This window comes from Narcine bancroftii, unplaced genomic scaffold, assembly GCF_036971445.1.
Source record: "Narcine bancroftii isolate sNarBan1 unplaced genomic scaffold, sNarBan1.hap1 Scaffold_118, whole genome shotgun sequence".
Classification (NCBI taxonomy): Eukaryota; Metazoa; Chordata; class Chondrichthyes; order Torpediniformes; family Narcinidae; genus Narcine; species Narcine bancroftii.
The window spans coordinates 82,134-104,183 of record NW_027211853.1 but is presented as its reverse complement, the minus strand read 5'-3'; the positions used below and the strand labels follow the sequence as shown (position 1 = coordinate 104,183).

Below are 22,050 nucleotides of genomic sequence, written 5' to 3'. Positions count from 1 at the left end.
CTCCTTTATTTCGGCAGGTAGATCCACCCATGTCTGTCCGTTCACCACCTCAACGGGGTGCTGATCCCTCTCCCCAACACGGCCTTGTCCCCTCCCCATCAGCTCTCACCCCTCCCCCACCAGCTCTCTCCCCTCCTCCCTCTCCCAACTTGCCCCTTCCACAGCTTAATAACTTATTCTAAATAAGATTGTGGGGGGCTTAGATGGAATGAACAGCCAGAAACCTTTCCTAAAGTGTCAGGTGCAAATCTCAGAGAGCATCCGCTTCAGGTGAGGGGAGATTTTTTTTATGCAGAGAGTTGTGAGAGCTTTGAATGCGTCACCGGAGAAAGTGGTAGCGGTTGGTAGAATAGGTACATATTAAAGTCTCTGAGACGAGCATGTGGATGTAAGGGAACAGAATTTTTACATGATAGAGGAATTTGGGGATATGGCGAGAAGGCAGGGTAGGTCGAGTTTGGTCATAAATTAGATCAGCCATGATCATATTGAATGGCGGAGCAGGCTCGATAGGCCATTTTTATCCTACTCCTGTTCCCACTTCCTATGTTCCTATGGGTGTGGTACAGGTAAAGGTTGTGGAGAACATTTACAAAGGTCAGTACAGCCTTTATGGGCTAAAGGGCCTGTACTGGGCAGCAATGCTTGATGTTCTAATGGATGCGGAAGCTCTGGGAAGGGGTAAGGGAGGGACTGGCCAGGAAGTCTGCAGATGCTGAGGCCGAGGGCAATGCCCAGACATGCTGGGGAAACTCATGGATAGTTTTGTGAGGAGCAGGTCCTGCTTCACGAGTCAAATTGAGTTTTCCGAGGAGGTGTCAACGGAAATAGATGAAGGTCAAAGTCTGTATGTGCTGCACGAGGATTTTAGTAAGGTGCTTGACAAGGTCCCCACGGAGGCCTCATTCAGAATGTCTGGAGGCATGGGATCCATGGACCCTTGGCTGTGTGGATTCAGAAATGGCTTGTCTGCAGAAAACAGAGGGTAGTAGTAGATGGAACAATGACTAGTGGCGCTCCAAAGGGATCTGCTCTGGGACCCCTGCTCTTTGTGATTTTTATGAATGATGATGGGAGTGGAAGGGTGGGTACGTCAGGGGATGACACAGAGGTAGAGATGTTGTAGACAGTGTAGAAGGTTGTCATAGGTCATCCAGTTTGCAGAGAAGTGACAGATGGAGTTCAATCCTGTAAATCAGATGTTCTTAAATAAGCAACTGGTCCAGGTTTATTTCCAGAGTCATTTTCAAGGGCACGAATAACTGTTATTCCAAAGAAGGTTGGAGACCCATTAAAAGTAGCTTCATATAGACCAATATCTTAATTGAATGCGGATTACAAGAATGTGTGGGCAGAGCACTTGGTTAATGGCAGGATTATGAACAGTGTGCAGGACAGAGAAATATTTAGATCCTGCTCCATATATCACTCAAGGTTGCTGTGCAAATTGAGAGGGAGTGTAAGATGGTGTATTGTGTGCTGGCCTTCAGGAGTCAGGGGATTGAGTTCAAAAACCAAGAGGTATCGTTGCAGATGTATAAAATTCTCATCAGACCACACTTGGAATATTGTGTGCATTCCTGGGGCGAGAATACCAGAGGACGTCTAAATAAGGTGAGCTGAGGGAAATTTAGGCAAGACGTGAGGGGTACATTTTATTCACACAGAATGTAGTGGGTGGCTGGAATGCATTGTCGGGGTAGTAGCGGAGGATGGTCCAAAAAAGGAATGAAAAGGATTTTAATATGGACAGGAATTCAAGAAAAATGGAGAGTACTGGTGTGAGGGAGGGGAGGGTAACATTGTTGTGGGGTAGGTTCAGATGGATCAGCTGAATGGTCTCGACTGATCCATCCATGATTGTCTAACATCTTGCTGCCATATCATGGAGAACCAGGGTGTTGCCTGATGGACACACGTTGCTCTGAGCTCTGCAGAGAGAGATCGTGGTTTTCGCCAAAACAGACTTCCTCAGGTAAAGCAGAGGAAGGGGAAAGGCTCCAGTGTTCAGGGGTAGGGGGGATGATGGGGGAAGAGTTGGGACCCTCCAAAGTCATTGTGATCAGGCCTCAGAGACAGTATCTCTATCACTCGTATTTCTCTTCCCAGGAGAAGGAGCGATCTCAGAGACAAGACACGAGTCCAGAGAACCTCGCATCCCAGCTGAACAGAGGACGGACAACATCATGATGGCCTGAACCCCTCCCCGTCGTATCCCTCTGGCCCTGCCAACCCCATTCCCTGCCTCTTCCATGTCCCTTCACCCACTTCCCCTCTTCTCCTCTATCCCTCCTCCATCCCAACCCCCTCCTGCTCACCTTCCCCTTCTCCTGCCCTCACACCTATGCCCTAACCCCAGCCCTCCACTCTTCACCTCCCCCTTCCCCTCCGCCCTTCCCTTCCCCTTTCCCCCTCCCCTTCCCCTCCCCCATCCCCTCCCCTAACCCTCCCCCTTCCCCTCCCTTTCTCCTCCTCCCCTTCCCCTCCCCCTTCCCTTTCCCCTTCCTACCCCTAACCTAGGGGAAGGAGGGGGAGGGGAAGGGGGTAGGAGAAAGGGGGTAGTGGAAGGGGGTAAGGGTAGGGGTTGTGGTAAGGGGTAGGGTAGGGGGTAGTGGTAGGGGGTGCGGGGATGGGGAAGGGGTAGGAGGTAGGGTTAGGGGAAGTGGGTAGGTTGTTAGGGATAGGGTAGGGATAGTGGTAGGGGGTGCGGGTATGGGGAAGGGGTAGGAGGTAGGGTTAGGGGAAGGGGGTAGGTTGTAAGGGATAGGGTAGGGGGTAGTTGTAGGGGGTGTGGGTATGGGGAAGGGGTAGGAGGTATGGTTAGGTGAAGGGGGTAGTTGTAGGGGGTGCGGGTATGGGGAAGGGGTAGGAGGTAGTGTTAGGGGAAGGGGGTAGGTTGTAAGGGATAGGGATAGGGTTTAGTTTAGGGTTGGGGAAGTTGGGTAGAGTTAGGGTTAGTGTTAGGAGACATGGGGTAGGGCTATATCTTGGTTTATGGTTAGGTCTATAGTTCGGGGAAGTGGGCTTGTGTTAGGTATAGGGGAAGGGGGTAGGAGCAGGGGGGTAGAGGAGGAGTGAGGTTTGGGGTTAGGGGATGGTGGGTAGCATTAGGGTTGGGGTTAGGGGGTGGCATAGGCGTAGGAATAAAGTTAGGTTTAGTGGACGGGGTGGGGGTAGAGTTAGGGGACGTGGAGTGGTGGTAGAGGGTATCGGTAGTGTTAAGGTTAGGTTTAGGATTTTGTTAGGGGTTAGGGTTAGGAGTAGGAGGAAGGGAAGGGGGAGGGGAATGGGGGAGGCGAGCGGGGGACGGGAACTGGGGACTGGAAGGGGGAGGGGATGTGGGAGGGGAACGGGCAGTGGAAAGGGGAGGGGAACGGGGTAGAGGAAAGGGGAGGTGAACGGTGGACGGCATCCCTAGCCCCTCCCCTCCCCTTCCCTTCCCCCGCATTTCCCCTGCCTCTCCTCTCCTCCTTCCAGAAGAAGCTGGGCCTCTTTCCGTCCAGAACCTCCCTGTGGTTTCAGAGCCTCCGTTTCAGGAAGTGCCTTCGACGCTTGCTGCTGGACAGACAACTTGTCTCTTGATTCATTCTGTACCGTTGATATTAAATTTAAAAATGATTGGGTTTTTTAAAGCTTGAACTCAAAAGCTGGTCCAGATAGACAAAACAGAAACAGGCCCTTCAGCCCCTCTCTCCTGCTAGCTGAGCTGTTGTAATCAGTCCATATTCCTCTCACCCTTTTCATTCTTAGATCCCATCCAGCTCATGTTGCCTTGTCAATCGCACGGCCTGTGGGAAGAAGCTATTTCCCTCCCTGGCTGCTCTGCTTTTATTCCTCCATATCTCCTTCCTGATGGCAGGGGGACAAAGATGCTCTGTGCTGGATATCTATGAGTCTATTTACAGAGCCCATACCAGCAAACAATGAGGGGACCCTTGCCTTGAGGTGGCACCCATGTTGCCTCTCCCTCAGCACTCTCAGAACACTACTGCACCCTCCTTCTCCTCCTTTCCCAGGTCTCAGTAACCCGCTGACAATTCCAGTCAACTGCCATGTCTATACCCTGCCCCACCTAAACCGATGGATCGACCAGCACCTTCTCCCCTCAAGAGTTTGAGGAATCCACTCTCTTGCAATGTCCTGCTATCGAATGCCCTGCATCCTCCTTCCCATTTGGTTCCTCCTGTTATCAGGCGCCTGGATGGACCCCACCCTGTTGAAACTACCCGTGTTCTCACTGATCTCTCTGCGCCTCTGCCCTCCATCCAGGGGTCTTGGATTTCTTGTGGGGGTGGTGGAGAACAAAGCACCAACTTAAGGAGATGGGGAGCAGTACAAAGACCCCCAGGTCCAGGAGACAGGGAGAACCACAGAGATACCCATCTCTGTCATTCGGGTAAAACCTGATTATCAAGTGCAATGTGCAAGGAACTTTCGGTCCTGCTGCACGTGGGCCAGGTGTGGCCCATCCCCACACCACCACCCTGTCAATTCCCAAAACAAATTTCCTATTCATGTGGGGGTCCAAAATGGATAGAGTCTGGAGAAGGACCGTGTACATCGTCAATCAATGGGGACAAGGGTGTAACCAGCATGGCCATAATTGTGTGTGGCTGTGCTTGCAACCAAAGTGCAAGGGCACCAAATGCTGCTCTGTGCTGAGTTTCTACCTGGCTCAGGTGTTGCGAAAGATTGGCCTGGCCCTGGTGCTGCACAATGTTCCAGTCAGCAAGACTTTGCCCCTTTACCTTCCTGGGAACGGTTTCATAGACAAACACATTTGACCACAAAGCCATCAGGCAGTGGTCAGCAGAGAATGTCTGACACAGAGACTCTAGGACTAGATGGGATACTGCGGGGTGGTCCACGGAGCAGAGCATCCAGAGACAGACATCCAGAACTGCTGGAAAACCAGAAACTCGGTGAAAGATGCCCTTCAGTTTGCCTGAAACCCAGATGGGAGTAGCAAACACTAGAAGACATCTGTCTGAAGCAAATGGAGGAAGATTTAGGGGAGATATCAGGGGTATTTTCTTTTACCCAGAGTTGTGGGTGTCAAGAATGCCTTGCCAGGAGTAGTGATGAAGGCCAAAACATTAGGGGCATTTTAGGGGTTCTTAGTTACATTGAGGGGCTGAGACCAAGGAGGATATTCTCCAACAGCAGAGGGTGGCAGTAACCACAAGATGTCAAAGTGGTGGCAATGAAGCTAAACAGAGACCGTCTAATGTGACTGTGCGCCTGGCTGCGGGAATTTGGACTTACTATATAAACCTTGCTAAGTGCTAGTTCAGGTTGGAAACGTTCGACTTCCTTGGGGGTCAAATCAACAGGCACGGAACTAAACCCTGCTTGAAAAGGTAGAGTTTGTTAAGTGCTTCCTCAAACCCCACATAATGAAGGGGCTGCAAGAATTCACTGGTACGATTAATTTTTATCACCGATTCATACCGGTAGTGGCCGACATCATTTTTTTGTTTTTAAACTTTATTTAAGTATTTATAACATGAATAACATATAGAATTACATTTAAAAAATTAAGAACAAAATAATAAAATTACAATACAGTATCAGTAATCTAAATAAAGTATACCCTCCCCAATAATTCCAACCCCCCCTTCCCCCCAATATAGAGAGTGAAGAATTAATAAAGTTAATAATATATGTGAGAAAAAAACCCACTTACAAAAAAAAACAAAAACATAACCGATTAAAATACTAACAAAAAGAAAAGTAATTAATACTAAGATATCAGACTTAAAAAACATATTTAAATCAAACTTAAATGCATATATTTAACAGAGTTAAGATGAAACATATAATTAACAAACTTAATATAAAAAATTAGTAAAATTAGTAACATTGTCTATCAAAAATTCTTAAACAATAATCAATTCTTTAAAAAAAATTGTAGCATGAGAAAAAAAAAGATGAAAAATAAAACTTTCTCTATAGAGATAAACCTTCACCAAATATCAACTAACTTCACATCTAACATCATATTAGTCACATAAACTGCCATCTTAAAACAAAATTCCAAACTCATTAAACATTGTAGAATTCAAATTTGGTACTCTTCCACCATTTTTCCCTTTTAACCTTGAATAATTACCCAATAAAAGCTCCAATACCACATTTAAATATCCCCAATCATTATGTTAAAATTCAGATATCCAAATAATAAAAATACATCTACAACGAAATCTATATCTTCAACAAATAGAGCATAAGCCACAAACAAAATTCAAGCCTCATTAAGAATTGTACAATTTAATTTATAACTTTCACCATTATTCCCTTCGTTCTATAACTAAAATAGCAAAATAATATGCACCAGAATTACCACTCCTTTCACCTTAAAGTTAAAGAAAAAATATTTAAAAAAAATTTATCCATCCCATTCACATTTAAATTTCAAAAATTCCTGATCTACTGAATAAACTTTACAAAAAAAACCACATGAATTTTTAGTTTTTTAAACAATCAAATACTTTCTTATGCTTTTTTTTTCAACACAAAAGAAAACCCTTAACTCTTTAATCTAATAATACAAAAAAAGAAAAAAAAAACAGGTAGGAGGTTAAAAATACCCCCTCCCGTCTAAACCACGCAATGCGGTAACTCCCAAAAAAAATGGGTGTGAGATAACTCACACGTAGCAGATGACTTTCAGGAAATAGTGCCCATCCAGTTCTCTCCCCCAACTCTCACTTCATCTTAAACTAACATCATCATTATTTAATATTCATTTTTTAAAAAAAAATAAAAAAAAAAGAACAACTCTTCTTTTAATCAGCTCCAACTGCCGAGTCACCATTACAACCATTCCTTCTTGGAGCACGACTCTTTTCTTCCATCTCTTGTCTCCTTAGAGATCGCGGCGACTACGTCTCTGTTGAAACCGAGTAATTGGCAGCAATTGAGCAAATGCTATAGCTTCCTTTGGAGAATCAAAGAACTTTGGTTGGCAACCACCTTGAAAAACGTTCAAAACAGCTGGATATCTAAAGGTTGCCTTATAACCTTTCTTCCACAACAACTCTTTAGCAGAATTGAATTCCCGTCATTGGAACATAACTTCTTGACTCAAATCTGCATAGAAGAAAACTCGATTATTTTGAATCATCAAGGGTGATTTTCTCTGTTGTGCATTTCTAATAGCCACTCGTAAAATTATTTCTCTGTCGTAATAATTCAACCAACGAACCAAAACAGGTCTTGGACTTTGACCTGAAATAGGTCTTCTACGCAAGGCTCTGTGAGCACATTCCAGTATTATATCTTCCGGGAAATGTTCTTGACCCAGCACCTGCGGAATCCATTCAGTAAAAAATTTTCTTGGGTCTGGTCCCTCCATTCCTTCCGGCAAACCAATAATCTTTATATTGTTCCGTCTGGATTGGTTTTCCAAATAATCAATCTTTTTCACCAAATCTTTATTTTGAGTTTGTAAGTCTTTGACCATTTTGGTCACATCTGAAACATGATCTCGTATTTCGTATATATCTTCTTCACACGAATTAAATTTATCTCTCACTTCAAGCTTAAAAGCTCCAAACTCAGCCATCTGTTGAGAATGTATTTTCACCACAGAGTATTAAACCTAGTACCAAGTTCAGTCATAATCTTGGATAATCCCTGCATTGTATAAGATAATTTAGATTCAAGATTCACAAGAATCTTTTCAATTGGAAGAGATTCTGGTTCAACAGATTCCTGCTTCTTCTGCATAACCAAAGGGTCTTCTTTTGCTTCCTTCATTCTGGTTGCCTTCCTTGTAGTATAGCTGCGTGTGGAACCCCAGCCACAGCCTCTCCAGCAATGACTGGAGGACGCTGGCCGGGGTTTTCCCCATCCATCAAGTTGTATAGGTTCTTTTATCTCAAAAGGTGCAGTTTGCAGTGCCACCGCTACAGTTGACAAATGCCTTTCCCCAGCCGGTACTTCAACTGATGTTACTACAAGTGGTTCATTCATAACATTGCCGTCAGATATAACTGCACATGTGCGAACCTGAGTAACTCTTTGTTCTAAAGGCTGTTTGGCGCCCTCTTTAGGGGGCTCTACCGATGTAATATTGAACTCTACATCCGAAAGCTGTACCTTTCTCCTGGGATCCATTTCAGGCTGAGTCTCGATGTCTTTCCTGTAGGTAGGCTCCAAAACTTGAACTTTTGGAAAATGTAGTTTTTTGATAATCTGTTGTCGTTTTTTTTTGCTCTTTTCCACCAATTTTACCATCATAAGTTAAATTAACAGCACTGAAGTTATCTAAACTTTTAAAGAATTTTAACGGGCATTTCTAGACAAAACACTAAGATAGAGTCAGGAGAGGACTGGAAGGCACGTCTGATCCTTACGCCATCTTGCCACGCCCCCCGTGGCCCTCATCATGCGGAGAAAGGTAAAGACATTACCTGGGACAATAGGATTTGGAGGCGTCCAGAAGGCCAAGGACGCACTGGCCAACACAACCCTTGTGGTACACACCAGGCCAGAGACACCCACCACTCTCACAGTAGATGCTTCCTGCACAGCAGTAGGGGGTGCACTGGAGCAATTCATCAAAGGGGAATGGCAGCCCCTGTCCTTCTTTAGCAGACACCTCTGGCCACCTGAACTCAAATACAGCGTCTTTGACTGAGAACAATTGGTGCTGTACCTGGCAGTCAGGCACTTAAGGTAATTTTGGAAGGTAGACAATTCAGTGTCTTCATTGACCAGAAGCCATTAATATTTGCCTTCCATAAAGTGTTAGACCTGTGGTCGGCCAAGCAGCAGCGACTCCTCTCATATGAGTCTGAGTTCACTACAGACATTCAACACATCGTGTGTGACGCACTGCCTCATCCCCGCAATCAAGTCTATCCAGGCCCTGTCCCAGTGAATAGACTACTTAGCCCTCGGCAGGGGACAGCAGGATGACCCTGAGATCCTTGCAAGCAAGACAGCAATGTCCAGGCTCAGGCTGGAGGATGTTAACATCGATCCTGGTAAGTAGACGCTCCTCTGCGACATTCCAATGGCAAACCCCACCTCATCGTGCCGACAGCATTGAGATGGCAGTTTTATGATGAGGTGCAAAATCTGACGCACCCGGCCATCAGTACTGTCAAAATGGTGGTCAATCGGTTGGTCTTGCTGAGCCTCCAGAAACAGGTTGTCAGTGGGCCAAGGCCTGCACACTCTGCCAGATGACCAAAATACAGACATACGTGAAGGCACCATGCCAGACATTCGAGCCAGCACCACATAGGTTCAGCCATATCTACAATGACATTGTAGGGTCACTACCGGCCTCCCACGGGATGAGTTACCGTCTCACCATGATTGCCTGCTCCATGAGGTTCCCCGAGGCAGTCCAGCTGGCTGACACTACCACTTGTGTCCTCCATTAAATTGGAAGCGGTAATAAATATAAAGGAAAGTTTGATAATAAATAGTCTCCCTTGCAGTTGGGGTACAATGTATTTCTTGAGATCAGAGGAATCCTGGAGCCAAGACAAAGTGATCCTGTGTTTCCCAAGGATTTGATTGAGTTGTTGGGGTAGTTGTAAGTGGAAGGGCCGAAAGGTCTCCTGCTCCTTCCACTGCCTTTGTTTTCTGTCTTGCGATGCTGATTGGGTTCTCCTGTGTGTTCGCTCGCTTGCTGATTGGTTGCTTCAGTTGCGCGAGCCAATGGGTTGATTCGGTGAGGCCGCTATTGGATTGGACGCTGAAGTCAGGTTGGATTGATGGGCGGGTTCGCGGGCTGATTGGCTCTTGCTGTGAGGAGGCGGGACGTTGGCGGCGGCGGCGTCTGATCGGGGTCCGTCGCGTCGCCGCGGGCGCGAATGGGATGAAGTTGGCGGCGGCGCCTGGACCTTCCTCAGCCACACGGTCCAGGGAAAGCGGGCGACCCGCAGCCCGCCGGGCCCCACCCGGGAGTGGCCGGTACCGGCGGGGTGTTTGGGTGGAGCTGAGGCGTCGGTGCAGGGAGCGGGGAGGGGAGGGGGATGGGAGGGGCGGGAGCGGAGGGGGCGGGGCAGGTCAAGGAGGGGAGGGGGCAGGGCCAGGCAGGGGTAAGGGGGAGGGTGAAGTGGGTGTTGGAGGGCGAGGGGGAGGCTTGGCAAGGAGGGGGAGGGCAGGGGGAGAAGGGCAGGGGGAGAAGGGCGGGGGAGAAGGGCGGGGGGAGAAGGGCGGGGGGAGAAGGGCGGGGGGAGAAGGGCGGGGGGAGAAGGGCGGGGGGAGAAGGGCGGGGGGAGAAGAGCGGGGGAGAAGAGCGGGGGGAGAAGGGCGGGGGGAGAAGGGCGGGGGGAAAAGGGCGGGGGGAGAAGGGCGGGGGGAGAAGGGCGGGGGGAGAAGGGCGGGGGGAGAAGGGCGGGGGGAGAAGGGCGGGGGAGAAGGGCGGGGGGAGAAGGGCGGGGGGAGAAGGGCGGGGGGAGAAGGGCGGGGGGAGAAGGGCAGGGGGAGAAGGGCAGGGGGAGGGAACCGCCTGTTTTCCCCAGGTACCCAAGTCCCCTCTCTGTGTGTGTTGGCTTCCACCTGCCCTCCACCCCCACAATTTAATGGTCCCATTTCTGACCTTCTCTTCCTCATCTTTCCTTGATGAAGGGAGAAACCCATAATGTGTTTGATGTCTCTTTCTCTTTGCTCTATGTCTGTTTGACCTGCTGACTCTCTCTAACCCTGTGGCTTTACCCCCTCATCTTTCGCTGGTTGAACCCAATGGAGCTGGAAGAGCTCAATTTGTGAAGGGTTGTATCTGGATTTGAGTCGTTTGACACCATGTCGATTTCTTTAAATTGTGGCAAAAGCAACTGAAGGATTTCAAAACCTCGTCATCGGTCCTCTTTCAAACTCGTCTGAATTTCTTGGATGAAAAATCATTGCTCTGAAACTTACTTTGCGAGAGTTTATTTTCCTCTCTTGCAGGGAGGTTTCAGAATCTGTTCCACATGATGAATCTGTTGTCTTTTCAAAGAGACAGTGGAGTGGCTATTTTCTTCCACCAAGATTTCATCAACTCAGTCAAGGGCTGAACTAAGTCTCCATTTAAAAATGGTTATGTTGCAAATGCAAGATTACTTTGGCTTAATTCATCAAAAGTGACCATTTCCACGGTCTCAACGAGGCTGCTCTCTTGATCTCAAAGAGATGGTTAGAAATGGTCTTCCTCCTTCAAAATCCACTTGTTACTCCTGGTGAAAGGAGAAGACGATGTATCTGTACCTTCTCTGATGACTGTACCTTCAATCCTCTCTTCCCCACAGCATGGACAACATCTTCTGCCTCTCATTTGTAATGTTTCTCCAGAATGGCTCATCCCATGACACGTGCCGTCATTTCTGCCTTTGAAGTCCATTCAGCCTCTTCAAAAGTATGAATCATGAGCCAATGGACTCCAGCCTTGAATCAAGAACTCGCTTATTCGAACAGTTGCCATCTCTCAGCACTCTATTGACTTAGTTTCAATTTTAAGAACACAGATAATCAACAGATGGTCTCTCGATTTGATCAGCAGTCTTTCCTGATTACACAAATTCTTCCGTTTTTAATAAAGCAAACACTCCAGTATCTCAAGGACCATCATGAAGGTTTTCCTCTTTCGGTTTCAGATGCTGAATGATCAGACGTTTCATCTGTGTACATGGCTTGCCTTCTGGCATCTCAAAGGATTGTGTGTGTGACCCTGAATCCAACCCACAAAATAACTTGATAATATATATCAACTATTGTAACTTTAAAGATTAATATTCGCACAAAATAGTCCATGATAATTCACAGGACAATGGCATCTTCAAACAATAATTTTAATTGGTAAAGATTAATAACAACACTTTTTACTTCACTCTAACTCCACTCTGCACAAATATATATGTGTGTGTGTGTGTGTGTGTGTGTGTGTGTGTGTGTGTGTGTGTGTGTGTGTGTGTGTGTGTGTGTGTGTGTGTGTGTGTGTGTGTATATCAAAACCAAAACCATTCCAATTCAGGCAGTGTCCATCTTTTTTTCTTCCTACAGTCGACAATCATCTCCTTGGTTTTGGTGGCATTGAGTGCGAAGTTGTTGTTGGTCCATGATTGAACCCTGCTTTCAATCTCCCTCCTGAATGCTGACTCGTTGCCCTCCTCATGCAGCTCATGACTGTGCTATCGTCAGTGAATTTGTAGATGGTGTCGTCATACCAAGCCATGCAGCTGTAGATGTAAAGCGAGTCGAGCAGGGGTGAAATATGCAACCCTCTGGTGTTTGGGAGCTAATGGAGATTTTGGAAGAGTTGTTCTTGCCAATCCACACTAATTGGGGCCTGGAGATGAAGAAATTCTGGATCCAATTGCACAGTATGTTATGGAGTCCCAGGACTTTGGAATTTGCTCATCATCTTTGATGGGAGGATGGTTTGGAATGCCAGACTCTAGTCAATAAAGAGCATTCTGATGGATGCACCTTTGTCGTCTGGGTGTTTCAGGGTTTTGGCAGAGCCAGTGAAGATGGCATCTGCCATAGGTCTGGTACTGCATTAACCAAATTGGAATCGATCCATGTCGCCCCTTGGACAGGAGCTGATGTACTTCAACACCAGCCCCTCAATCCACCTCATCACTGGATGTGAGTGTCACTCGTCAATCATCATTTAGGCAGGTTATCCCACTCTTTGGAACTGGTATGTTTGATGCCTATTTGAAACAGGTGGGTGCCACACCCTGTCAGAGTGAGATGTTGAAGATATCCATGGCCAGTTGGTCAACACACGTTATCATTCCTCGTCTGGGTTCTCCATCCAGGCTTGATCCTTTCCTTTGATTCACTCTCCTGAAGGCAGCCCATGTTGTCATCTTTGGTTACTGATAGCAGCGGATCATCAAGAGATGTAGGGGGGGGGGTGTGCAGTGGTTCTTCCCTGTACTAGTGGTCATATCAGGTGTAGAAGGCATTGAGTTTATGTGGAGTGAGGCTTTGCCGCCTCCCACTGCACCAGATTTGTTTATGCAGCACTTTATGTCATTTAGGCCCCTGTCACAGCTGACGGGTATCCTTTGTTGTTTCCATTCTCGTGTGAATCTCCACCATCTGCGAGATGGGTTTCCATGGTTCGTATTGGCTCCTTGTGTATCTGTATCTCCAAACTGTGATTTGGCTCTCAGCAATTTCTGGATATTGTTGTTCATCCAGGATTTCTGGTTGAGAAAATCCCCTGAACAATTTGGTGGGGACACCCTCGTCCACAGCTGTTTTGATAAATTTCGCTATGGTCCTGGTACAGTGATTCAGTTTCTCAGGTGAGTTCTTGAACACGATCCAATCCAGGGACTCTAGGCAGTCCTGCAGCTGGCTTCCCCTCCCGTGACCACCTTCTGGTTGTCCTGATCTTGTAAGTGTTGTTAGCAATTTTAGGCCCCATTTCTAAGAGAGGATGTGATGGCCCAGAGGTGGTTTACAAGAAGGATCCTGTGGATTAGAGGAATAATGTTTGAGGAGCATTTGATGGCTCTGGGCCTGGACTTGCCTGAGTTTAGAAGGATGAGGCAGGACCTCATTGAAATCTTATGAATAGTGAAAGGGCTGGATAGAGAGGATTTTGCCAGGAGTGGGAGAGTTTAGGACCAGTGGGCACAACCTCATAATAAAAGGATGTCTGCTTAATACGGAGATGGAGAAACCTTTTCATCGAGAGAAGTGATTTTCAAACTCCCCCCCCCCACTCCCCAGCTCATATTTTACTTAATCCCTATGCCAGAAGTGCTCTGTTAGTAGAGGATTACTTAAAGTGGGATGTGAGTGGAAAGAAAGTTTGAAAACCACTTTTTTAATCGTACCTCATTGACTTGTTCTGTGCATGGTTTCATAACTCCCGAGGAAATGGGCCAATGACAATTTTTCTCAAGCAAAATATTTCCTTCACAATTGTGTCCACTGCAGTCTTTCTCAGCCTTTTTCCCATTCATATTCCACTTTAAGCAATTTCTTACTCATTTTTTGACACTCCAAGGAATAAAGTCCCAACCTGTTCAACCTTTCCCTGTAGCTCAACTCCTGAAGATCTGGCAGCGTCTTAGTAAATCTTCTCTGCACTCTTTCAATCTTACTAATACCTTTCCTGTAGCTAGGCGACCAGAACTGCACACAATACTCCAAATGTGGCCTCACCAACATCTTATACAACCTCACCATAACTTCCCAACTCCTATTTTCAGTATGTTAATTAATAAAGGCCAAGATGACAAAAGATGTCTTTAGAACCCTGTCTTCCTTCCGAGCAGACGACGCCGCCGCCAACATCCCGCCTCCTCACAGCAAGAGCCAATCAGCCCATGAATCCGCCCATCAATGCAACCTGACTTCAGCGTCCAATCCAATAGCGGACACACCGAATCAACCCATTGGCTTGCGCAACTGAAGCAACCAATCAGCGAGCGAGCAAACACACAGGCGCACCCAATCAGCATCGCAATACAGAAAACAGAGGCAGTGGAAGGAGCAGGAGACCCTTCAGCCCTTCCACATCCAACTAGCCCAACAACTCAATCAAATCCTTGGGTTTCATAAGATCTCTTGGTCCTGGCTCCAGGATTCCTCTGATCTCAAGAAACACATTGTACCCCAACTGCAAGGGAGACTATTTATTATCAAACTTTCCTTCATATTTATTACCATTTTCAGGGAATTATGTAACTCTGCTTTATCCCTTGCTGCCGATTTCTTTAACTTCACTGTTCAATTTCGTAATGTTGGCTTCTGAACTATTTTATTGTGCCCCTTGATCTAGAGAATTCTGGCAGAGCAAAACAATTTTGTTTTCTTTTGTCAGGTCAAATTTTGTCACATTGATCCAAAAACAAGTATTTTCACCATTCCTTCATTTCAGATTCTCTGCAGCTGTCGTATTGTACCTCACAGTGACGGCATCATGTTCGTCTTGTTTATCCTTTACCCCTCCATCCAGAGGATGTTGATCAATGAGTCGACTCCACTCATCCAGCACCACTGCCATTTCTGCTGCTCGGGCTTTTGATCCCACATATTGAATTTGTTATTTCCCCTCTTCTTTTTTCTCAGCAAAGAGAATCAGGTTAATTTGATATTCTTTCTGAATCCCAGTGAAAGGTTATCGACCTGAAGGTTTTAACTCCAATTATTTTTACAGTAGATGACCTGCTGAGTATTTTCAGCATTGAGTTTTTATTTTATTGCCTTGGTGTATTACTGAGTTCTTTGAATAGGAGAAGAAATGTGGGTTGGGTTAGGTGGAGATGTCTCGATCATGGAGTGGGTTGAGAAAAATAGACATAAAAGGGAAGGGTGCATGGAAATAGTTAATTCATCTTTTGAAATTGTTTTTTGAGCTATGATTGTTATCTGATGTACGCGCAGTGTTCAGAATTAAAAATTTATTGTGATGAACATGTCACAATATTTGTAGTTTTGTGGCAGCAATATAGGGGCAAATATTGTTCTAAATTACATTTTAAAAAAAGAAATCCATTTGTGCAAAATGAAGAGTAAGTGAGGGAGTATCTGTGGTTCCTTGTCCATTCAGAAATCTGATGGCAGAAGGAGAGAAGCTGCTTTTGTACAATTGGGCGTTCATCTTGAGGCTCCTGGACCTGTTTCCCTAGTGATAGCAGGGTGAAGAATGCCTGGCCTGGGTGGTGAGGGTCCTTGAGGGTAGAGGTTGTTTTCTTGAGACTCCACCTCTTGGAGAAATCGTTAATACATGGGCAAAGGATGAATGGGGAAAAGTTTAGGGGAAACAGGAGTGGGAACTTCTCTACGCAAGGTGGTGGGAGAGTGGAACAAGCTGCCAGCTGCATCAGGAAATGTGAGCTCAATGTTAGCATTGAAGAATTTGGGATACAAGGGGGATGGAGGGCGATGAACTGGATGCTTGTCAGTGGGACGAGGCAGAATAAGAGTTTGGCACAGACTAGAAAAGCTAAAGGGCCTGTATCGGTGCTGTAATGTTCTGTGAATCTATGGAGTGATGCACTTGGTCGTACATCTGCAACCCGACAAAACTACCATGGTGTCTGCACAAAAACACACAATATGCAGCACGTAATGACCACATGAATAATCTAAATAAATAAATGTAGTGGGCCAAGAGGGCGCACAGCCCACATTGTCAACCGTCGCTGACACGGTTCTCCGACGTCGCGCAAAACCATAAAACAGACAGCTGGGTACTCACCCACTTAATGGATCACATGCACATGGTGCTGCATGCCGAGGAATGGCATGTTGATCTGTGGAGTTGCCTGCAGGTAGGTACAGGACATTCACAGGGCTTAATTTAAACCTGCTGGTCCCATGGATCGATAGCAAACTCTTAATGATGTCTCACCATGTCTCATGGAACCAGGCACATTTAACCATTTAACAGTTTACAACATGGAAACAGGCCATATCGGCCCTTTGAGTTCACGCTGGTTCACTTGAACAACTCACTAGTTCCCCCCCACCACTCTCCATCCATATCCCTCCAACCCTCTCATATCCATGTACACATGGATGAAGGCCAGTTTGCCATATGCCTTCTTAACCACCCTGTCTACCTGGGAATCCACCTTCAATGAACTCTGTACCATAACTCCAAGATCCCTCTGTTCCTCTGCATTCCTCAACACCCTCCCTAAACTGCATATGTCTTATTTTGGTTATTTTTTTCCGGAATGCAGCAGCTCACACTTGTCAACATTAAATTTCATCTGCCATCTTTCAGTCCACTTTTCCAAACAAACCAAATCCTGTAATCCAAGAAAACCTTCCTCACTATCCATTTTTCCCCCTATTTTTGTATCATCTGCATATTTGCTTACCCAATTAACCATCCCCTCATCCAAATCATGAATATAAATGATAAACAACGAGACCCAGCACTGATCCCTGAGGCACACCTCTCATCACAGGCTTCCATCCTGACTCTCTGCTGTCTATCTTACAGCCACCTCTCAACCCATCTCACTATCTCTGTATTAATCCCTAGTGACTGAACCTTTCTAACTAACCTTGCGTGCGGAACTTTATCAAAAGCCTAACTAAGATCCAAAGAGATCACGTCAACCGCCCTACCTTTATCCATTTTTCTTGTCACCTCTTCAAAAAACTCAAGGTTTGTCAAACGTGAATTTCCTTTCACAAACCCATGCTGGGTGCTACTGATCAATCCCTGCCTATCCAGATATTTGTACATACTATCTCGAAGAAAACCCTTGAACTTTTGGTCTTGCCTTTCGGCCAGACTGGAACATAATGATCCTGTACTCTCAAAATCTCACCTTTTAATACCCTCCAATTTTCCTCTAAATCCCTTCCGGCAAAAAAATCAGCCCACACAACTCTCTGCAAATCTCATCTCATTTCTTCAAATACGGCCTTCCCCCACTCGAAGACCTTCGACTTTGAACCTGACCTATCCCCTTCTATAATTAAACTAAAGCTAATGGACCCATGATCACAAGATCTGAAGTTCTCCCCAACACTCACTCAGCCACCTGCCCCATTTCATTCCCCAACCACAGATCGAACATTGCCCCCCCTCTTATGGGCATCTCCACATACTGCTGCAAAAAGCAGTCCTGAACACGTTGTATGAACTCTAAGCCATCCTGCCCTCCCACTGACTGTGTTTCCCAATTGATGTTATGAGAATTGAAATCCCCAACCAACACCACCCTATTCCTACTGCACATTCCAGCTAATTCCTTGCACATTTGCTCTTCAAGTTCTCCCTTCCCATTTGGCGGCCCATAATATACCCCTATAATAGTAACTTCACCCTTCTTATTTTTTAGTTTTACCCACACTGCCTCCCTCGATGAGACCTCCAGTCTCTTGCCTGAGCACCGCTGTAATATCTTCCCTGACAAGTAATGCGGTTTATAAAAGAAGTCTGTAAAGTTTGAATAAAGCAGTCTTGTGTTGACTAACGTGGGTATGTATATGACTTTAGTAGCTGTACCAAAGTTGCCGCCAGAAATGGTGACCCCACGAATGCAAGATTCAGCCGAAGCTTGAATCTCCAGTGATCATGGACACAACAACAGCAGATGCCGCCACCACGGCTGCAGTTAAACCAGGTTCTGCCTATTTCTCCTGGAATTGACTAGACATGAGCTTTTAAACATGGAGGGCCTGAGTGACAGGGATCCATCTGATCTAATGAATGAGATGCTCGTATTAGCAGATGGTCATTCTGATTGTTTACTTTTTGAGACTCTATTCCTGTCCAAACTCCCAGGTCGTGTCGCAATACCAATCGTTAACATGGATTCCTGCCATCCCCATGATGTAGCATGGGAGGCTGACAGGCTCAATCATTCTCCAACGCAAGTGTCTGCTCACAAATAGCCTCTTTGATCAGTAGATCCATCTACCGTGTCCTACAAGCCTCCTATATCTGCAATTCCGTCAAAGAAGGATCAACCTACTGATGGGCACCAAGAATGGTGTTTTTACCATCTCCAATGGGGAAAAAAGCCCATAAAAAGCCATTTACCTATTAGAGAAAAAAGGCAGGAAATGAAAAGGCCGGCTGCCAGTCGGGGCCTCAGCATCTGGCACAAGTACTGACCGGCCTATTGTATCTTCAAGACGACGCTAGTAAGTGCAAATATCCAACCAACCTATTTTGAAAAAAAAACATAAATAACAACACCTGGCTCTTCAAGCAGCAAATGGTGCTACAATTCCCTGCTTTAGCAAAGGACAGGTCACGATTTGGAAAGGAGGTGTGACATTCCGTTGGAATTGCGTATTGTCTTCCGTTGCACAGGTCATTTTGGGTGCAAATTTTTGAAGGTCCTATGATTTGCCAGTAGACGTGAAGTGGAGGAAATTGGTCTTTCCACCACTTTGAAACCATACCCACTGGTATGCAGCAAAGGGAGAATTTCCTACCTCGGGATGCATACCCCGCACAAAGATGCGTATGCTGTCCTGCTCAATGAATTTCCCATCATTATCTCCTAATTTCAACACCTCCAAAACAGACAAGGGTGTGTCCCATTACCCTCTCCCTCATATGCAAGATTTCGCTGCCCATCTGCACATTTTCCATGTTTTCTCCAAAGTTGATCTTGTCAAGGGATACCGTCAGATCCTGGTCTATAAGGATGACATTGTTACCCCTTTCAGGCTTTTTGAATTTCTTAAAGATACCATTTGGGCTGAAGAATGCCGCTCAAACTTTCCAACATCTTATAGATGCTTTGGGCAGAGTTCACTTCCATCTACTTGGATGACGTCCTCAAATCCAGTCAAACTGAACAGGATATAACCAACTGCATTTAGGCTGTCTGTTCCAATGGCTGCAGGAATTCCAATCAACCATAGCAAATGTCAATTTGGCAAGTCCACCATCGACTTCCTGGGACACAAGATCATGGTCAATGGTGTCTTTCCCTTAACCATCAAGGTAGAGGCAGTCTGTGCTTTTCCAACACCTACCACGGTTCAGGGCCTGCAGAAATTCTTGGGCATGAAAAACTTCTGTCACCGATTCATTCCAGCAGCTGCTGACATTCTTCGACCATGGTTTCCAATCCTCACCACAAAGCACAGGGATGATCCCTGGACAACAGAGGCAGAGGTTGAGTTTGCAATGCCAAAGACGCTTTAGTCAATGCAGCAATGCTTCCCCCATCCTAACCCCAACACTTCCTTGACATTTAGTCCTGATGCCTCGAGTACGGCCCTGGGTGTGGTTCTTGAGTAGTACGTCGATGGCCATTGCCAACTCCTCGTGTTCTTTTCCTGACATCTTTGGCCATTGGAGATGAAATATCGTGCATTATATCAAGCCACATGGCACTTCTGATTAGTTTTGGAGGGTCGGCATTTCACTCTGTTCACAGAGTGAACAGGAATACAGTACGGCCATTACTAACCTGGACATACAGCAGGGGGCGACACAGCTGGGTGGCCAACCTTACTTTGTGACATGTCTTTGGGCTACACTCGACCAGTGATTCCACCATCTTTGAGTCAACATCTTTTTGACCAGATACACAGCTTGTCTCATCCATCTATCAGAACATCTTTCAAGCTCATGTCAAATAAATATGTATGGCACGGTCTGAAAAAAGGTGTCACACAATGGGTCTGCACATGTATCTCCTGCCAGACTGCCAAAATTCAGCGGCACACTAAGGCACCTCTTCAACCTTTCCTGGCGGTACGCAGGCGGTTGAAACACGTGCATGTGCACCTGCTTGGACCATTGCCAGTATCTCACAACATGAGAAACATTCTAACAGTCGTAGAACGTTTCGCACGCTGGCCAGTGGCCGTCCCTTTGACATCCAGTGACACTGAGACAAAGGCCAGAGCATTCATCGTCAATTGGATGGCTAGATTTGGTTTCCCGACCCACATTTCTTCAGATCGCGGAACACAATTCACCCACGGTCCAACGGCTTTGTGGAATGTTTCCACCGGCAACTGAAGTCCGCACTTAAGGCCCAACTCACCGGTCTCAATTAGGTTGATGAGTTGCCCTGGGTTCCATTGGGAGTGCGCACGGCTCCAAAAGGAAGATAGGTCTGCATTGTCCGAAGAGATGGTTTATGGTACGGTCCTTACAGTTTCATTGGACTTTCACAACCAACTCTGATCTGAACATCCTTCAGCAGATCCGACATGGTGTCGCGATCAGCAAACCTTTTCCTAACCACTGGCTTGGATCCCCTAAACAGAATGTTCCCCCACCACTCCTGGATACTGATTTTGTTTTTATCCCAGGAGTCCCGTTACAATGACCGTATGAGGGCCCTTTCCACGTGGTGAAGATAGATGGGTTCTTTATACTTTGGACATTGGTGGGCATTCACAGCTGTTTAGTGTGGACAGACTCAAGCCTGCTTCACCTCTTCAGTGCCCCCAGCCCAGACGGCGAGGGGGTCCACCTAAGGTGCATGCAGCTGGTGGTTTAGTTTCTGGCGACGGTTCTGGGTGAGGATGGGGGGTTGGTGTAGCAGCTGTCTACTAGTGGGCCGAGTGGGCAAGGTTCTTTGGCGGGTGCGTGAAATCATAAGGCAGAGAGCTGGGTACACATCCATTTAATTGACAAACCTCGCGTGGTGCTGCGTGCCAAAGAATGGAATGCTGATCTGTGGATTCTCCTGCCGGAAGGCGCAGAACATTCACAGGGTCCCGTGGATCGGCAGCAAACTCATAATGATGTCCCACCTTGACCCATGGAGCCCGGGACAAGCTGTAAATAAAAGAAGCCTGTAAAGTCTGTATAAAGCAGTCTTGTGTTGACTAATCTGGTGTATGTGTGTTCCTTTAGTAGCTCTATCAAAGTAGTTGCTACATATATAAATATTTTGGATGATTATCCCACTTACAAGATACCCGTCTCACACCCTGTGGGAAGAAGCTATTCCCCAGCCTGGCAGTCCTGATTTTGATGATGGGCATGGTTAAAGATGCTGTGCACTGCATGGTCATGGTCTTTGCACAATTCCGTGAGCCCTATTTTAACAACACTCCCACTAATGTCATCGTCAGAAGAAAAGGATACCCCAGTAATCCTCAGAACTCTTTGCATCATTCCTGTCTGATGCTTTACAGCTACTGGACCATCCAATGATGCAGCCAGACAGGAGACTCAACTGTGCTCCTGTAAAATCTCAAGATGAGAGCTGTTGGCCTAGACTTCCTCAGTCTCCTTGGGAAGTGTAGGCACTTCCTGACAAATAAGGAGGTGTGATTGTTTTGTGTATTAATACATGTGCTGTATGGATGGGAATTTTACGTGATTGTATTGTCTATTCTTGCTCTTTAACAATCTTTAGTGGATAGAAGTAGTCATTGTACTTTAGGATGTACAATCATGTACAGATTATCTTTAAATAGCCATTTGTCCCAGATGTCTATTCAGTCCAAGAATACTTTCAATCACAGGCAGATTTTAATCAATAACCCCATTCATTCTGCAATAACTGCCGCTTAATTTTGCCAGTTGTTCAATGGCAAGCTATATGGGGAAAACACCATGTCGACTCTTCTACCTTAAAGGAGTGATTATATTCAAATGGGCAGTGGAAACAATGAAATCAGTCAGAG

At 46.2% G+C, this 22,050-nt stretch overlaps 1 long non-coding RNA gene across 1 annotated transcript; it reads right to left on the bottom strand.

The window, feature by feature from the left end:
• Positions 1-6,552: 6,552 nt before the first annotated feature.
• Positions 6,553-21,188, bottom strand: LOC138750339 (uncharacterized). The gene is made up of 3 exons (XR_011349270.1): positions 21,052-21,188; positions 16,172-16,238; positions 6,553-7,092 (listed from the first exon to the last, which is right to left on the bottom strand). It is a non-coding gene; the product is annotated as an uncharacterized lncRNA (long non-coding RNA).
• Positions 21,189-22,050: the final 862 nt, after the last annotated feature.